The sequence below is a fragment of the Mauremys mutica genome, chromosome 1 (genome assembly GCF_020497125.1).
Source record: "Mauremys mutica isolate MM-2020 ecotype Southern chromosome 1, ASM2049712v1, whole genome shotgun sequence".
Lineage (NCBI taxonomy): Eukaryota > Metazoa > Chordata > Testudines > Geoemydidae > Mauremys > Mauremys mutica.
In genome coordinates this window covers 105,255,592-105,267,771 of record NC_059072.1, presented here as the reverse complement: position 1 = coordinate 105,267,771, position 12,180 = coordinate 105,255,592, and the positions used below count along the sequence as shown (strand labels likewise).

The window sequence follows — 12,180 nt, the reverse complement described above, 5'->3', positions numbered from 1 at the left end:
TCAGGGTCTTGATTTCTCACTGGCCTTTCCCCTTTCTTTCGGTACTGGGAGAGGCCAACCAAAGCTCCGCACTAAGTTTAAGTAAGGGGCTAACAGTCTGCTTATATTAGCAAATGTATAACTAACAAGACATGTATACGTGGCTATCATTGCACTGATTGCTCTCCCTTTATCTGACTCTGTGGCTGTCTTTGTCCTTTTGGAGAATACTCCCCTTTGGGGCAGGGACTCCTTGGCTCCTCTGTGTTGACCTGGTGGGATCTAGGGTGACCAGATGTCCTGATTTTATAGGGACAGTCTGGATATTTGAGGTTTTGTCTTATATAGGTGCCTATTACCCCCCACCCCTTGTCCTGATTTTTCACACTTGCTATGTGGTCACCCTAGTGGGATCATTTAAAATGGTGAAATGACAGTAGAGTCTGTAGTTGTTCAATTCGTGAGCTGTTGTCCGAATGAATTTGCAGCCACACAGTCCCGACAGTAGTGGGCATGTACTGGGACCAGTGACTTGTTTCAGATTAGGAAGTAGCCGTCAGAGGACAGTAGGTTGCTATCACTACTAACATGTGCTGGAATGAAACCAGCAATTTACAGATGAAATGTTCAAGGTACCCATTACCACCAGTAGTCTGAGCCATCTAGTCCGTGGTCCCAACCACAGCTCAGCGTTAATGTTGAAATCAGAGCCATGTGAAACTTAGCGGGTTTGATTTTTTGAAAACTTTTCCCTTGGCTTTCATTTATTGGATTTGATTTTCACTTTGAGTTCTGGCTTTGAACAAACCCACAAACTCACTTACAGTCCCAGCATCTGGAAGAACAGGGAGTGCTGCAAATCAAAACTGGGGTGCATTAGCAAAGCTGGGGGCATGGGGTTTGGAAAGCGCCTTTCTATACTATACAGTCCAACTCTGTCATTTCTGTTAGGCTCCCATTTTCATTAGCAGAACTATTCTCTCACTTCTGGTAGAAAACAATGTGTGACAAAGTGGCCGTTCCTTTAGCTCTTGCCTAGGAAAAGGGTTCTAATCCCTCCACAGGCCTCGCCTTCAAGTCACTGATTCAGGACTATTAAATGGCACATTTGTGATCACCTCTTGCAGTGCTCTGTGCATACAGCTTATCCCCTTCCCCTCCATCACACAGATTACATGATGAGTAATAGTGAATGAATGGCATTAAGGGCCTGCTGTGGGGGATGGATGCTTTAAACCGTAGCTCTGAGAAGGTTTTAAAAGTGATCTGAGGATTGGAAGAAGCAACCATGAATTAGCAATCAAAAGAATAGAAGCAATCAGTATCACAGAAAAGCTTGGCTCATGATAGCAGAGATCTGAAGGCAACCTTTGTGTATACATACTGGGTCAGACTAGCAGAGAGAGTGAGCGTGGGGTTGCACAGTAGATGTGCACCGGGTGTACAAGGACTGGTATAGCAAAACTAACTCAACACAGTGTTGTAAACTATGCTGTATTCATCAGAGGCTCTGCTGTATGTAGGAAACCGCTCTCATCTCAGCAGTCAGGCTGCCAGTCTGGAATAGACTGGTCAGGGCCTTGATGCCACTGCAGAAATGAAGCACGTGCAATGTCCTTGAGCGTAAGTGCATGGTGGCAGCTGGTTTCTGCAAATTACCAGCCCCCAGAGATCCAGTCTCTCTTCCTCATGTGGCTCAGGATCAGGTCACTGCCAGGAGAGAGATTGGTAAGGGTGCATTAATGGTGTCATTGTAGACAGTGGATGCAGAGGACATGTCCAAGCTGCACTGAGAACCTGGTTGTTATTCCTTAAGCCTTTCCATTTACCAAATATGTGCTCTTCAGCCTACTTCATGTTCTGTGCTAGTCACTTTTCTTCCTGAAAGGAAGATGTAGGATTCAGTCTTGACTAGCCTTGAAAGACACTAGGCCACATGTTTTGCTCTGTTACTTCAGCGTAGCTTCATGGGAGCCAGTGGAATTGTTCAGTGTTTACAGAGAGTGGGAGTTAGTCCATCAGCTCTGTTTCGTGTGGGCTATAGGCTGATGATAGAACAATAACACTGTCACACTTATTCAGCTTTCTTTCTCAGCAAATCAAGAAAGACTTTTTTTCAGGGTGGGGCAGGAAAGAAAATTTTAGTAAAGGTAGCTTTTTAGGTGGCTTAGTTTTGGACTCCATAGGAACAGCTCAACCATGACTCTCTCTAGTCCATCCCTGGGGAAGAGCCCAGTAATGCACTGGAATAATGATTGTCTGGCTGTGAAAGCATTTCATTATCAGAATTCTCACTCCCTGCAGACCCAGTCAGTTTCAGTTAACATGTGCTTCTGACAAGAAAGGCCACTGTGAGATTATCAGGCCTTTTGAAAGGAAGCAGTTGTATTTCGGCAAACTAGGGAGATTCCAGGGTCCTCCCTTCAGCTTGGGAAGGATGCGTCTGCAAGCATTGCTATGCAGTTTGGGAGGGGCTGCATTTTGTGTGGCTTGTCAGAGCTTGTATTTATATGGTTCAGAGGCAGACAAGTAGTTTAGCTGCTTTGAGGAACTCAAGTTCTGGAGTTCTGGAGTCCCCTTTGAAATGTTCAGTTTGAACTGCACACCACTGACTGTCCCACAATATTCCATAGGAAACTGGGAGGTGGAGTCCTCTCCCCAGAATGTCACTATTTAGCAACCTCCTTTATGAAAAGATGCATTTGTATCATCGTTTGATGGCAAGGCTAGTTTTCAAGTAAATGTTAGCGCTAGTTAAAAATAACAGCTTGACAGGCCTAAAGCTTGAAGTCCTGGCCACATCCCCAAAACTGAAACCACGCAAGCAGTAGCAATGTGGCTTTCCTGCCCAGTGCCCTGCCACCTGTTGAGTAGTTCAGACTCCATGGTCAACTCAGCCCTTGCCCTCTCTGCGGAGATAGCTTAATAAGGGTGCCAGTCTAGGATCAATTCCTTGATCTGCTGCATGATTTCTGTGCAACCTCTTTGTGTCTCAGATCCCCAGCTGTAGAACAGGGCTAATAAACCTTCCTTTCTCTCATCCTTTGTCTTGTCTATTTAGCAAGCAAGTGCCTTCTGACAGGGGCTGCCTCTGACTAGGTGTATATACAGTGCTGTGATATTTATGTCTGGTGCTGTTGCCCTATCAGAGAGAGAATTGCCACTCCAAGCTATTAATGTATTTGAAATGCACATATAAGGATACAACCTGCCTGCTGTCAACCTGCAGTGGGAAAGGTCTGCTTCACGCTTTCTGACCATCTGCTGCTAGCAGAAACAATTCAGCCAATGTGGCCAAAATTCAGCACAAGGTAGATGACTTCCTCACACCTGGAGGTTTGTCGTGATGCTTTCCCAAAGCCAGAATGTTCCTTTTAAAAGTCTGCAGCCAGAGGTTTGAGGCCCATTTAAAAAGAAGGGTTTCTGCCAGCCAGGCTTCTCCTGCTTTTTTGTGCTATAAGGAGTGTTCCCATGCTAACTGAACAACACACACACACCAAAGCATCTCCTGTTCCTCTCCTTTCTTATACTTATCTTTCTCCTTCCTCATATGAACTATCAACAGCTGAGCCTGCCTTTCCCTTCACCCACACTGAGTTCTTAATTTGTAATGAAAGAGGTGCCAGGGCTCAAGCAAGTTTTTTACATTCACAACTGATGCAGCAAGCTATGAACTTGGGGCTATGAACTGCCAAGCCCTGGCACAAATTAAGCACTGCCCACAGCCCCCATGGCAGGGTTTCTCTGAATCCTTGCAATGAGAAAAAAATACCTGTTAATCCTCTGCTCAGGGACCAGGTTTTAATTATTTCTCTGCCTAACACTGCACTTTACGGACTTCTTCCACCCTCATTCACCTTGATCTTTTTGTCACCTTCTGACACCCTTGATCACTCCCCCTCCCTCTGTTTAGGCCATTTAGAAATCTAAGTATCTGATTTGCAGGCAAAAGCAGGATATAAAAACATGGCCTACAAGTTGTATTCATTGTGCATTGGTCAGGAATAGAGAAATCTTCTAGTAGGCCCAGATCCTCCAAGATATTTAGGGTCTGAATGCACAAAAGGAATTAGGTGCTAAATCCCTGTTTTAGGTACCAAAATACCAGATTCAGGACCAATGAGATGCACAAAACTCCCACTTAACCCTATAAGTACCTAAACTTTCAATAGGAGTTAGGTACTGTGGCAGAGCTCTGACCTTGCTCCCATGGGTCCTGCGCTTCTAGGTGGTTTATGCTTAGCCTCAGTGGCTCACTGTGACCCTCCACGTAGCCCTTCTCTCTCTAGGGCCAGGGTTACAGTCTACTGAGCCCTTTTCATCATAGGCCAGCAAGGAGGTTGGTGAGAGAACTCTCACAGTCTCTGTTCAGCCTCCTGTCCTGACAGGGACCTGACTTCCCCTCCCAGGAGATGTTCCTGTAGTGGTGGGTTGGGGGGAACCCGGGCCTGCCCTCTACTCCGGGTTCCAGCCCAGGGACCCTAATGGTAGCAGTTGTTGGCAGCCAACCTTTCACTGCCAGAGTTGCTACATTTCCCTGGGCCACTTCCCCACAGCTCTCCTGCTTCTCCCTTCTTCACCCTTACCTTAGGGCTCCTTTAACGATGGTTTGAGGGTATCTTCAGTAACCAGCCCTTCAGCCGCACTTCCTCTCCTCTGGCTCCCTGGCTCTCCTCTGCCTGACTGGAGTGAGCCCTTTTTATAGTATCAGCAGGGCCTTAATTAGAGTCAGGTGGTCACATTAGCTTAATAGCCTCACCTGACTTGTTACAGGTTAATTAGAGTCAGGTGTTCTCATTAGCCTGGAGCAGCCCCTGCTCTGGTCAGTCAGGGAACAGAAAACTGTTAATCCAGTGGCCAGTATATCTGCCTTCTGCTATTCTGCTGTACCCAACTGGCCTGGGTCTATCACAGTACCTAAATACCTTTGAGGAGCTGGACCCTCTTGCTTAAAGCTCTTACTTTTGGGTTTAGCATCTCAACAAGGCTACTGAACTGGCTTCACACTTTGCCAACTGTTATCAAGAGAGAAAAGATCATAGAATTTATGCTCATTAAGATTATGCATTTCACCACTGAATGCTTTCTTACCTTCTTCAATTCATAGTTCTTTAATTTTGCTTCTTATTTCAGTAAATGTTTATATTCTAGACAATACCCATGCTACTGAAAGTGCTACTGAAAGTGCTAAGTACATCCTCCTATTTCTTTGACTTCTCTTCAATGGATCAACAGCAGAATGTGGCTGAGGACAGAAAGTGAAAGGACTGTTTTGATATTTAAAGGGCCATTCATAAAGATAATTGCATTTTTAAAAACTTCTTATCTGTGTGTTCAGTAACAGTTTATAAAAAACAACAACTGATGATAAAAACGGAATGACTTTTAAAATCTTTGTTACTTTTCTTCTTTACTTTTCGATTTTTACTCAGTCTGGTCAGTGTCACTCTTTGTTTATTGTCACTTTTCTAAGGATAGGTTTACATTTGCCAAGGAATCCACTGATTTTTGGGTGCCTGACTTGAGACACCTAAGGTCTGTCTCAAACTTGGCACTCATATTAGTGGAAACTTTGGAAAATGTAGGCCTAAGTTATTAGTGTTGGAGTAGATGTGCAAAAGAGATGATGGAAAAGTAATAAGTGACTACACTAGTGTCTCTGACCATGCATGGTGAGAAGGAGAAGTTTTCAGAAGTCTAAACTGTCTGAGCTGATTGCCTATGTGCTCTAACTTCTCTCCAATCTACCTACCTTCTGAATGTTTCCTAAATGTGACAAATCCCACTTCCTGGCTCTCATGCCCTAACACAATATCATAGAGTTTAGGTTCACTACACTGCAGAGGAATGTTTAAATTCTACAATGATTCTGAATTCCCTTTACATTTTAAAGAAATCACGAACATATTTATTTTCATTTTGGGATTCATAAACTTTTCATTTGAAGTTGAACTTCTTGACAATATCTCTTCAACAGAATCTTGTATAGACTAAATAGATCCAACAGAGGATGCTGTGATTAAAATTTGTGGGGATGTTCGCAGCTCCAAGGGCTCTCCTACCTATGGGGAGCAGAAGAACCTTTCCCTAATTAAGCAGATTCAGAAACTATTCACGTTTGGAAGATGTGAGCAGAATACGTCCACACAACTAACACCTATTATTCAAAAATAGCTGATAGCTTCTCCATTGCTCATTGCCATTAACAACACGCCCCTTCAAACCTCACCCCCTTCAGCCTCTCTCCCATTTGTCAGGGGAGGACGTGAGTGAAGCCCCACCTCCTCCATCCTGACATAAGCAGACACATCCGCTTAAAACACACAACATGATTTTTTTTATTTAATTGTTTAATCAGCTTACATTCCACAATTGACAGTTTACTTATTTAATTTTAATTGTCCATGAACAAGTTGTTTAATTAATAACCAGACAAGATTTTAACAGATGGAAATACAGTATTTTCTGCCAATTGAAAAAAGAAAATTGCAAGATGCAGCCAGTTTTTCGGCAAAGTCCTGCAATGTTCTCTGTGTCCTTTGTCATTCCAAAGTTACAGGAACTTGGCAATTTTCCTTTTAATTTCCCCACCCCCAGCCCCACCATTTAAAATTAACAACTCAGGCCCTGATCCTGCAAACCCTTATACTCATGCATAAGTGTTTGCAGAATCAGGGCCTTGGAATAGAACAATAAATTTTTTTTTAAAAACTAGCTCTGCTCACTTTTTCTGTAATTATTGACAAGAAGGAACGGACAGTACAATAGATTTGGTAAGATGTAGCATTAATTGTAAAATGAAACAACACATTTATTCACATCATATCAGAACAACCTAACATAATAGTTATTTATTCATTTTATTTTTAGCACCAATGAGCCACAGGACCCACTTTGTCTCTGGCGACAGCACAGAAGTAAGAACCATGCAGAACACGCCATCCTCATTTACTTCTAGCCCATGGGATTTCATTATGCAAATAAAACCAAACTGTATGGCGACTGGTGGAGTGAATGATTATATTTGATTCACTAAAAAAAGTCCCACATGGCTGAGTTACTTCATACCAAATTAACTGCACATATAGTTCAAATGTATTGGACAATGCTTGAAACACAATCAGAAATGAACATATATCTCAATAGGCAAAATATGCTCTGATTTAATGTATTTTAACTTGGATCCAGATCTAGCAAAGAATTTAAGCACATGCATAGTCCCATCAATGGGACTCACGTGCTTAAAGTTAGACAGGTGCTGAAGTGCTTTGCTGGATCAGGGTCTTACAGGATATGCTGGTGATGAGACCCCAGAACTGGGAGCCAGGAAATCCTGAGCTCTAATCCGAGAGTTCACACTGACTCCCTGTGTAGATCTGGACAAATCCCTTATGGTCTGGATTTTCAGAAGTGTTGAGCACATAAAATGCCAACTGCAGTTAATAGGAGTTCTGGGGGTGCAGTACCACTGAAAATCAGGTCATTACACTCTCTGCCTCAATTCCCCATCTGTAAAATGTGTATAACAATACTCACTGGCCTCACATAGGTATGGTGTGGATTAATTAATATTTGTAAAGCACTTTGAAAGTGCTAGATAAATGCTACAAATCAATACATTCCGTCGATATATTGGAATAATATGCCATTTTAGATCTTTTACATCCAGCCTTGCAGTGTTTGGTTCATAGTGTATATGTTCATTGTCACCTATATTTTAAATATGTATACACTGCATTTATATGAAATATAGCGATGCCTCTTTAAACATCTGGCTGACCCTCAGTGTCTACAAGACCAGTGTCTTGTACCAGCTTCTTGTATTGTTTTACTTGGGAATGTCATAGGAAAGGTGCTGAAATGTATCAGGTCACAGGCATTTAACTGATTTGTTATGCTAAGCTTCTCGAGCTGTTAGTGGCAGTGTTGGGTGAAGGCAATTGGATCCTAACCAAAGCTGGGGGAGGCTGTTGACTCCTTCCTTCCTTCATAGCAAAAGAGTGTTCTCTCCTTACAGCAGAGAGAACGTGAAGAAGGGGGAAAGGGAAGGGACCCTTCTGAATAACTTTTGGTCAATGGTGCAGCATGGGACTAGGGCATATGTTATCTCTGGCAGGAAAATGCCTCCAGAGCCGATGGCCTGCACGGACTGTGGATGGATAAAATTAACACTGCGGGCCTCAGTCCCCATGGTACCTTGCGCAAAATGCCCCCAGCTCTGAATGGAAGTGTTGTACAACTGTTTTGCATGCTGTGAGAAGGGGAAAATGAATGCACAAGGTGTGAAGCAGTGGGCAATCAGGCCCAGGAGAAGGAGGCCTGTCCTGTTGGCTCAATGGCTCAGAGAATCTGCAAAGTTGGGCTTTTCACTTCTCAGGGCTACTGGGAGTCTTAGTGATGCTCTAACCTTCACATGGGAGGTGCTTCCCCAAGCCCCTGACTTGCGGCTGGTACCAAAGTGATGTCGTGTTCTCATGGCAGGCTGCCCATACACCCTTGCCACAGGGTCAGAGTAGTGATTATGGCTTCTATTAGGAGAAGGAATCGTCTTATGAAGGGGAAGCGGAAAGGCAACCCAGAATCAAAGCTTTCGGAGTTGTGGCTTAGTCTGGCTATATCCTGAGGTTACTGCTGGGGGAGATGGGAGATGAACCCTCTTGGCAAGCCTACAGTCTGGCAAATGTCAGTGCAGTGGTGAAGGGCGCGGCAAATGATCAGGTGCCTGGGGGCTGCTACTAGAAACAGAAAAAGCAAATAAACTGGGGGAAAGGACCACTCTTCTTTAACTCCTCCACAATATATAATGTCACATTCACATTGACTTTACATCCTTTTAAAAATGGGCTTTCCTTTGACAGCAATAGTCTCAAAAACATGCAAACCCTTCATTGAAACCAGAGAGTTCTACAGCGAGAAGAACAACCGCAGAGATTTTAATATCCCAGATCTCCATCCATGATACAAAGGGAAGGAGAGAGAATACTGATGAGATTTCAGGGATGGTCTCAAAAAGTTCCTTAGAAAACTGATGCTGAATCTTTAAATTCAGTTTACGTTCAAATCCCCTCCCCCGCAAGTTCATTTTTTAATCCTTTATTTCATCATCATCTTTTTTTTTACATTTTTACAGACATCTTGGATAGCAAAACAGTCACACACTTCAGGTGTTGGTATGAAAATGGGACTCATTGGAAAAAAACCTCTTCTCTCTACATGAAACATTTCCACACGCTCAGGCACAGGAAGGAAGGGAGGGAGAAAGAGAGAGACCCACACCTGACCCTAAAAAAAGAGTAGGCAGGGCTTAGCAGGAAGATCAGGATGAAAAAGGTGGGATGGGGGACAGGGGAAAGAATTGCAGTAAAGAATGACATTTGATCTCCTGGAAATCACAGTTTCAGCTACCACTGAATACCACAGTTTCTCCCACAGGAATGCTACAGTATTATTGATCTGCTACAAAATAGGTCACTTCAACCCATCTAAGCTCCTCCAACCCCATCTTAACAGTATCTTCCACTGCTTTATTGGTGAGGGTGAAGGGGGGGTGGGGTGGGGGAGTAAAAATCATCAAGTCACTGACAGAACTGAGCTGTGCAGATACCAGTGACCATGCAGTGCCACTTCAGCTAACGTTAACCTTATCCAGGAGATTCCGGAACTCGGTTTAATTCTCCCAGCCCCACCCAGTCTGTTGGTCTTATTGAGATAAAAAAGTTTTTGAAGCATGTGAGAGCACAGGAGTTGGCATGCTGGATCAAACTGTTGATCCTTCTCCTCTGTCAATGCCTGATCTCTTTGTTTGATTGACTCTATTGCCATACGGTGGCAGGAAGCAGTTGAGTTGGGGCATATCCTCAGTGTGGTTGCATCATTGTCCAAATAGTTGCCTGACTAAATGTTCTCTCATTGATTCATGTTTTTTTTTTTAATGTGGATAGCTCATCCTGTGCACATCAGTGAGAGAGCAGATCCCCCTTGCCTTCAACATCTGGCTACCCACAATATCCTATATGAGCTGTTTGTAATACAATATATTTAGGATTCAAAAGAAATATTAAGCTACCAAAAATATGTCTTTAAGAGGAAGTTTTAAATATCTGTTTACTGGCGGATGGATGTCCTTTTTCATTTTGTTGGTGGAGCAAGAGAGTTATTCACGGAGTGGCTTCATTACTGACAGGTATGTGTTTGTTTGTTAGCATAGGTTCAGTGATATTCTAGAATTGGGTTGGAGGTGTGGTGCCTTATAAACAAAGATGGGCCTGAACTAAAACCCCACATCTTGACACCTCCAAACTTATAAATCTGGATCCAGATCAGAATTTTGTGAATTGAGTTCATCTCTAATAATAGGTTTGATAATCCACTTCTAGGGGTGGTGGCAAGCCCTCCCTTTAACAATCAGCTTGCTCTTTTTTGTTTGTCTGGAGGAGAGCTGCCACTGAGTTTCAACAATACTAAAGGTATGCGCCGATCCTATAAGTGGATCCATGTGTGCCATAGACTGCAGTGTGATTCCCTTTCCACATACATGTGGTTGCAGGATCAGGGATTCAATGTGAAACACATTTTCTAATTTGTTTTGTTTTAAATCTGAGATATATAAGGATTGCAACATAGAAACAGGCCCTGGCCTAAAATTCTGTATATCAGTCTAAGGGTATTCCAGACAATCATGAATATATGGACATTGTTCATAATTTTACATATATACATATATACATGTATATGTGTATCTATCTATGGATCTGATTTACCACTGTGTTACTCCAGCTATACACCGGCATAACTCCATTGGTTGAAGTTGGAGCAACACAGTGATGAATCAATCCCTACTATGGACTAGATACCTAAAGTGGGCCCATATGTAAATATATATTCCCCATCTCTCTCTCTCTCTCTCTCTCTCTCTCTCACACACACACACACACACACAATTTAATAAGGCCCAACCCAGCAGACTTTTCTCAGGCAAGACTCCCATGGATTTCAATCAATGGGAGTTCTGCCTGAGTAAGGGCTGCAAGTGCAGGCCCACTTTGGGTATATCTAACAGCTTTGAATTTTACAATGTATGTCACACTTAGACCTCAAAACGTTTGAAAATAATTTAAGTTGCTGCAGCAAAATACTTTCAAAAGTCCCCAGATTTGCTATTTTATATCAGAACAAAGAGAGAAAGTTTTTAGAAGATCAAAGAACAAATACAGGAAGAAAGACACTTAAGTGATGGAAATTGCTGAGTAAAAATAGTACAAGTTTAAATGAGGTGTCTATGATTGTTGTTGGTGCCCAAGAGCTATAAATAATTCAATACACCCAAACTGAACTGAGTCTACAGCTGCACTTTTTACTTTGTGGTTCTGATGACTTGATCTTTTCCCTTATGATCTACATTGTTGCCAAAAACCCTTGATAAACATGCAGCCTTATATTGACAGGTAAAATTGACTTTTTGGATAAAAAATGTCAAAAGCACTTAAGCGATTTTGGCGTCTAAGGTCCAGTTTCAAAAGTCATTTAGCCACTTGGGAGTCTTGGTCTCAGTGTGACTCAGGGTGGTGAACATTCCAGCTTGAGGAGACATACTGGGACTGGCTCAGATCAAGCTAGTGCACTAAAAATAGAATCTAGCCACTGTGGCGTGAGCAGCAGACGGCGCTACCTGTCCCGTGTATGATCCCACCCGAGATCCTAGGTACCTACTTGGGGAGACTAGCCCCTTCTGCTGCTCAATACTATACTATTTTTAGCACACTAGCTTGATCAGCGCTAGCACGGATATGTCTCCTCAAGCTTGAATGTACACCTTCCAGCTCTAGTGCAGACATACCCGCAGCGCCTAAGTGCCTAAATCACTTTTGAAAATGTGACAAGCTCCTAATGCACCTAGGTGCCTTTGAAGGCTTTGCACTTTATCTGTAGACTTATTATCACTGGCTGAGAATTCTGACCAGGTGAAAATGTAGCAAAATCATGTTAAAAGAAATAGTTTGTCACCACACTTCTCTATTAAAAGCCTTTTCAATGGCTTGGGAGATCCGCTATCACTTATTGTTGCTGCTCAATCCCCTTGAGGGGTGTAACTCACCCTGGGCAGAAAGACAGCATGAGACCCAGGCCTATGCACCACTGAAATCCAACTTATGCCCATGTTGAGGACTGAAGTGATGCTCAAGTGGTGCACAGGTGTGGTGC

The 12,180-nt window shown here is 43.0% G+C and overlaps 1 protein-coding gene across 1 annotated transcript in view; it reads right to left on the bottom strand.

Annotated features, from left to right (window-relative positions):
- Nucleotides 1-6,659: 6,659 nt before the first annotated feature.
- The window catches only part of TMEM178B (transmembrane protein 178B), a 345,704-nt gene continuing 340,183 nt past the window's right edge, over nt 6,660-12,180 (bottom strand). Inside the window, exon 5 of the mRNA XM_044989377.1 lies at nt 6,660-8,714. The gene's annotated coding sequence lies outside the window, so the exon portion shown is untranslated. The remainder of the gene's footprint in view (nt 8,715-12,180) is intronic.